The sequence below is a fragment of the Engraulis encrasicolus genome, chromosome 1 (genome assembly GCF_034702125.1).
Source record: "Engraulis encrasicolus isolate BLACKSEA-1 chromosome 1, IST_EnEncr_1.0, whole genome shotgun sequence".
In the NCBI taxonomy this organism is placed as follows: domain Eukaryota; kingdom Metazoa; phylum Chordata; class Actinopteri; order Clupeiformes; family Engraulidae; genus Engraulis; species Engraulis encrasicolus.
Genome location: NC_085857.1, coordinates 16,989,132 through 16,996,631, shown reverse-complemented (window position 1 = coordinate 16,996,631; position 7,500 = coordinate 16,989,132). Strand labels below are relative to the sequence as shown.

At 43.1% G+C, this 7,500-nt stretch overlaps 1 long non-coding RNA gene across 1 annotated transcript in view; it reads left to right on the top strand.

The window, feature by feature from the left end:
- The first annotated feature begins 6,692 nt into the window (after positions 1 to 6,692).
- Positions 6,693 to 7,500, top strand: part of LOC134452582 (uncharacterized) — a 1,692-nt gene continuing 884 nt past the window's right edge. The window contains exon 1 of the long non-coding RNA XR_010035484.1: positions 6,693 to 7,154. This is a non-coding gene — a long non-coding RNA (uncharacterized LOC134452582). The remainder of the gene's footprint in view (positions 7,155 to 7,500) is intronic.

Sequence of the window (7,500 nt, the reverse complement as noted above, 5' to 3'; positions counted from 1 at the left end):
CATGCTCACATACACACATACACACATACAGTCCCAGGAAAAAGTTTGTACACCCTTTGAAATTTCTTACATTTCTGTCAAAATTGATCATAAAACATGGTCTGATCTTCCCGGAAATCTCAAGAAGGAACAATCAGAGTCTGCTTTAATTAATTCCACCCAAACATTTACATGTTATCATATTTTTATTGGTCATAAGGCCATAACATTCACAGGAGAGCAGGGCATAAGTAAGTACACCCTTGCATTAAGTAGGTTTTAACCCTCAGTTAGTTGCAATATCATCAACCAGACTTGTCCTGTAGTTGCAGATCAGATTAACAAAACAATCTGTTTGTATCTTGTCTCCCTCTTCTTTAGAGAACTGCCTCTCCTCAGCAAGGTTTGTGGGATGTCTGGAGTGCATAGCTTTCTTGACTTCATGCCATATAATCTCAACTGTTTTTTGTCAGGGCTTTGACTGGGCTATTTCAGAATGTGTATTTCATTATTATGAAGCCATTCTAAAGTCGATTTGCTTCTAAAGTATGGGTTGTTGTCACATTTCAGGACCCATACTCTTGTGTGCTTCAACTGTGTGAATGACTTCCTCACATTTTTTTCTGCAAAATATCACAATAAACTCGAGTTCATTGTTCCACTGATAATAGCAAACTGTCAAGGGCCTGAGGCAGCAAGGTAGCCGCATATAATGATGCTCCCGCCACCATACTCAGAAGAGGAGATGTAACCAAGAATAGCTAAAAATGGGATTCATTCTGCCAATTTAAAATTAATGGGGTTTCTGTCCAAAAAATATTGCTGCACCTTTGAGGTTTGCGAAAAATCATTTATATGCTTCATAGAATTACTGCAAAATATTCTGTAGACCAACATTGAAACCAAAGTTGAATTGTTCAGGGGAACACACAATGTCATGTTTGGAGGAGAACTGGAGAACCACACCTTCACCAAAACATCATCTCCACCTTTGAGTATGGTGGCGGGAGCATCATTATATGCGGCTACCTTGCTGCCTCAGGCCCTTTTCAGTTTGCTATTATCAGTGGAACAATGAACTCAGAAGTTTATCGAGAGATTTTACAGAAAAAAAGTGAGGTAGTCTGTCAAACAGTTGAAGCACACAAGAGGATGGGTGATGAAATGTGACAATCCATACTTTAGAAGCAAATCGACTTTAGAATGGGCTTCATAATAATGAAATACACATTCTGGAATAGCCCAGTCAAAGCCCTGACAAAAAAACAATTGAGATTATATGGCATGAAGTCAAGAAAGCTATGCACTCCAGACATCCCACAAACCTTGCTGACGAGAGGCAGTTTTCTAAAAAAGAGGGAGACCAGATACATCCAGATTGTTTTGTTAATCTGATCTGCAACTACAGGAAACATCTGGTTGAGGTTATTGCGACTAACTTAGGGTTAAAACCTATTGAATGCAAGGGTGTACTTACTTATGCCTTGCTGTCCTGTGAATGTTTACATGTTATGGCCAATGAAAATATGAAAACTTGTAAATGTTTGGGTTGAATTAGTTAAAGCAGACTCTGGTTGTTCCTTCTTGTGATTTCCGGGAAGATCAGACCATGTTTTATGACCAATTTTGACAGAAAGGTAAGAAATTTCAAAGGGTGTACAAACTTTTTCCTGGGACTGTACACAGTAAACAGAGAGGACCGATTGACAGACAGAGAGAAAGACAGAAAAAAGAAAAAGGGTGGGTGGATGGATGGATGGATGGATGGATGGATGGATGGATGGATGGATGGATGGATGGATGGATGGATGGATGGGTGGGTGGATGGATGGATGGATGGATGGATGGATGGATGGATGGAAGGGTAGTAAACGTAAAGTACAGATGCAGACATAGACACCTAAACTGCATTGTCTCCACCCCCGCACCCCTCTCTCTCTCTATCTGTAATAGGGTTTGTGTGTGAATGTGTACCTTTATATATGTAAAAGAAGTTATTATTTCTCCAAGGCTTTTATTTGCAGACTTTTAACAGGCTTTTAGAAGCTATGTTTTCTGACTATTTTTGTGTATTAGAGCAGTGCTTCTCAACCTTTTTTGTCCTGTGTACCGCCTAAAGGCGGATTCATACTTGGCGTGACTGGCGCTAGCCTCCTTCATACTTCACTCGCGACCTCACTCGCGACCTCACTCGCGCCGTCACGTGACCCAAAATGACGTCACACGCCGTGGCGCGAGCTGCCGTGGCGCGACGTCGTGCACCCCACATTTTTTGTAACTTGTCGTGCGCCACCAGCGACCATGCAGGTAGGCAGACAAAGCAGGAGTTGCGAAGAGAGGCTACAACTACTGTAGGCTACTACAGAATGGATCCTGCATCATTTTGAGGATAATAAAATGTCCTAGAGAGTTATTTTATCTTCTCTCTTAAATGTTGTTCAGTGAAACAATTGTTTACTTTGTTCAGAAGCACGTTGTGTTCGGCGATCTATTTATACATTCTGCCGCCAGAACAATGCTCTCACATGGTCTTGGAATGATCTGGCAATGTAGGCTACAACAAAAAATATATGTTTCAATGTGGTAAGTCACAAGTCAGACGTTCAGTAGCCCTACAGCAGCCTTGTTTGGCTTTCTATTTTATACATCCGTAGAACTCACGCTGCGAGTTGCGAAAGATACTGCCGTTTCTCTCATGAACAGCAGAGGGCACTTCCGACAATGCGAGCGAAAGCCTGTAAGAAGTATGAATAGTCTGGCGCAAGTGATGACGTCATTAATGGTTCTCCCGCCAAACGCGCCAAAGTGCGCAAGTGAAGTATGCAGAGCCCTTAAGCCTTGTTGTCATATGAAGAGTACCCCCCTCACACATGCTCTATATCTATTCCGCTATCCCAAAGTGGCTACACTCCATGTATTTGTTATTAATAGATTTCTGAACGTACGCCCTGAGGTGTGCTTGCGTACCCCTAGTGGTACACGTACCCCTGGTTGGGAAACACTGCTTTATACTACCCTACAAGTGGTATAAGCTCTGCAAAGATTCAAACCACATTCACCTTAGGATGATAGTCACTTGAACAGATACATGTTAGTCTGCCACTATATTCCAATAGGGTCACTTCTCTGTGATGTCAGAATGGAGATGGTTCTAAAACATCACCTTAGTATACAGACACTTATTCAGCAGCAGGACACTGGAGAGTACAGTTGGATTATTGTTTCCTCCTGGACATTTACACACGCCTCACATAGTATGGGACTCAAATGGACAGCAAAAGTCAGGGATTCAGGCCAATCATCATACTGTAAATACATGAACATTAACACAGCATTATCATATCAGTAAGCATAGGTTTTATAGCTCAACTTCAACATGAAGACACACACACTCTCTCTCACACACACACACACACACACACACACACACACACACACACACACACACACACACACACACACACACACACACACACACACACACACACACACACACACACACACACACACACAGACACACAGAGACACAAAGAGACAGACAGACAGACACACACACACACACACACACACACACACACACACACACACACACACACACAAACACACACGCACGCACACACACACACATAGACAAACACAGACAGACAGACAGACAGACAGACACACACCACACACACACACACACACACACACACAGACAGATAGAGGGAGGGAGACAGACAGACAGACAGACAGACAGACAGACAGACAGACAGACAGACAGACAGACAGACAGACAGACAGACAGACAGACAGACACGCGCGCGCACACACACACACACACACACACACACACACACACACACACACACACACACACACACACACACACACACACACACACACACAGAGAGAGAGAGAGAGAGAGAGGGAGGGAGACAGAGAGGCAGGGAGGGACAATGTTCCAGAGCTCCTAAAACTTTATACTACACTACAAGTGGGATAAACTCTACAAAGGATTCAAACCACATTCACCTTAGGATGATAGTCTCTTGAACAGATACATGTTAGTCATCCACTTTATTACCTCCGCCAGGAGGTTATGTGATCGCCTGGGTTTGTGTGTGTGTTCGTTATTGTATGTTCGCACTGCTATTTCACAGCCTGCCACAAGGTGGCCGGATGAGCACTGAGCACATGGATGTGGAACATAACACGGATTGCCGTGAAAAGGGGGGGCGGGGTCCACTCTAGTGTTATGTTCCACCTCTGACTGAGCACGAGCGAATATTCCACACGGGTCTTAATAATAATTACCTCTGCCAATGAGGTTATGTTTTTGATAATGCTGTCGAATTACTTGCATTTGGCAAAAGTTCACAATGCTGTTGCGAGATGGACAATGATCCCGCAGAACGTTTAGGTTCGCAATGCTGTTCGCTTTTTTTCATGGGGCTCTAAAGACATTACTAACAGTAAGGCCCTATTTTTACAATAGGCATAACCTTCATTACCTCCGCCAGGAGGTTATGTGATCACCTGAGTTTGTGTGTGTTCTGTGTTTGTTGTCTGTGTTTATTGTCTGTGTTTGTTAGTTTGCTTCTATTCCACTGCCTGCCAAGGTGCGCACGGCGAGCACTGAGCAGAAGCGTGCCTGTGTCTGTCTCAGCAAGGAACAGGGATAGACTCTCTCCTTCGCCGCCAGCTCCAACACCAAGTGCATTTCACCTAAAAAAGTTGTTCATCTGCATGCAGCCTTCATCCGCAGGCAGTAGGCCTAATCAGTCCTGTCAAATGAATTACAACCGCTACCAAAAATATTCAATTTGTTATGTGTGGCCTAGGCTATGTTATCATTGCTGGTGCGAGAAGGACAGTGACCACCCCCGCAGATCGTTTAGGTTCACAATGCTGTCGAATTAATTACGTTGTCAAAAATATGGAATATGTGATCGTGTAAGTTCACAATGTTGTTGTGGACTGTGACTTAGGTTCACAATCCAGTCGAATTAATTAAGCTACCGTTGCCAAAACAATGTAGGCCTATGACTCTATAGGCCTACGTTCACAATGCTGGTAAAATTAATTACATCCCCTTCGCTACATTTAAAGATAACCCCAAGTTGTTTGCGAGATGGACAGGGATAATGGTCGAGCACCGGCATATATTCCACACGGGTGAGTCTGCGCCATTCTAAACAGTAAGGAACAGGGTGGGACTGTCCTTTGACGCCAGCTCCCACACCAGTGCTATCAACCTAAAAAGTTGCTCATCAGCAGGCAGCCTAGGCTACACCCTCGTTGAAGTTAACAAACAATGTAAAATTAATTAGGCTACCGCTGCCTAAAATATGTGTGAAGTGGAAGTGAATTGTTGCGAGATGGACAGTGACCACCGCAGATCATTTTGGTTGACAATGTCGCATTAATTGGGTAGGCCTACCATGGCCAAAAATATGGCATTTGTGGCTGTGTAAGTTCACAATGCTGGTCAAACACCCCCTTCACTAAATTTAAAATCAAGCCCAGTTGCGAGATAGAAACGGTGAATAGGCCTAGTGATTTGAGGAATGCGGGGAAGCAAATGCCGTTTCAACCGACAGCGCCAAGACCAACCAGTGGCCCATGATAAGGATGCATAGGCCTACCATCGTAGGCAAAAAAAGGCCTTATCTGTAGTTGTTTCAGTTTTGTTGGTCAAAATCATTACATTCCCTTCATTAATTAGGCTACAGTTCTATCAGCGCGTGATCACAAGCTTTCAAAGCAGGTAGATTTTGCAAATGAACTGACATGAATGTGTCATTTTGAAAGTTCTGACAGGAATATAGTCGTTCATATTGGCAAAGTGATTATTTTTGTCCATTATCTAATTATGCCATGCCCTGGCGGAGGTATGTGATCTAGGAGCACTTTTCTAGTTCCAAACTATATTCCACATTCAACTTAGGATGATAGTCTCTTGAACATACATGTTAGTCTACCACTTTATTCCAATAGGGTCAGTTGTCTGTGATGTCAGAATGGAGATGGTTCTAAAACCTCACCTTAGTATACAGACACTCATTCAGCAGCAGGACACTGAAGAGTGCATTGGATTATTGTCTCCTCCTGGACATTTACACACGCCTCACATAGTATGGAACTCAGATGGACAGCAAAAGTCAGGGGATCAGGCCAATCATCATACTGTAAGTACATGACCATCAACACAGCATTATCACATCAGTAAGCATAGGTTTGTTAGCTCAAGTTCAACATGAAGACACACACACAGACACACAGACACAGACAGACAGACAGACACACACACACACACACACACACACACACACACACACACACACACACACACACACACACACACACACACACACACACACACACACACACACACACACACACACACACACACACACACACATACACACCCACACAGAGAGAGAGGGAGAGAGGGAGGGAGACATAGAGACAGGGAGAGACAATGTTCCAGAGCTCCTAAAACTTTATACTACCCTACAAGTGGGATAACCTCTACAAAGATTCAAACCACATTCACCTTAGGATGATAGTCTCTTGAACAGATACATGTTAGTCTGCCACTTTATTCCAATATGGTCACTTGTCTGTGATGTCACATAGTGTGCCACTCTATTCCAATAGGGTCACTTGTTTGTGATGTCAGAATTGAGATGGTTCTAAAACCTCACCTTAGTATCCATCATTTGCATTGACGTCACAATATTACGTAATCGATTTTGCTGGACGGCAGAAGTACACATTCGTACATAGGAATTATATGCAGACGAAGACAACTTTGACCATAAAATACCAAAGAAACACGTAGTTCTTGTATTTTTTTTTTAAACGGGATATGTACCTGGCGTTATCAGGCTAGGTTGGCCACGGTGGATGTGTTCAAATCATAGATTTATTCAAATGTATTCTGCTCCACTAGATGGCATAACGGGGACGGGCGGTACGACAAACTGGGAGAAGAAGAGAAAGTGTTGCTTGCTTCCAGCCATGAACTTACTCTGCCTGCGATATATATTTTTTATCCCGTGTTTATTTTCTTCAGTAAAGTTGTGAACTTAAACCAAACCTCTGCATTGGCAAAATAAGCACATATGCACCGTTTCTTCATTGGTGGCTGGGCACCGCGGCTGCATCCTCTTCTTCGTGGCATGGCACAGGTAAGATAATGCTGCTAACCTAACTTACTAGGCTACAAGACGCACGGTACATTTTGTGTCAGGCATTTCGCAAAGTGGTGTTTTGAATAGCATATCTTTTCATCTCAGATGTATCTTGTAGGTTAACTTGAATTCTCTCGCTTCGTTTCATCCAAGTGGATTTCATTGTTGTTTAGCCACGTCTGCACAATGTAGGCTATTGTGAAATATAATTATCTTATCTTCTGTTTACATGTCCAATATGTTCATTTGTACTGTATTATTATTGACCACTTATGTTACCAGTCCATCACTGCTACCTGTCCTGTCTTGCACTTTCTGTCTGTCTGTAATTGTCAGTCCTGTC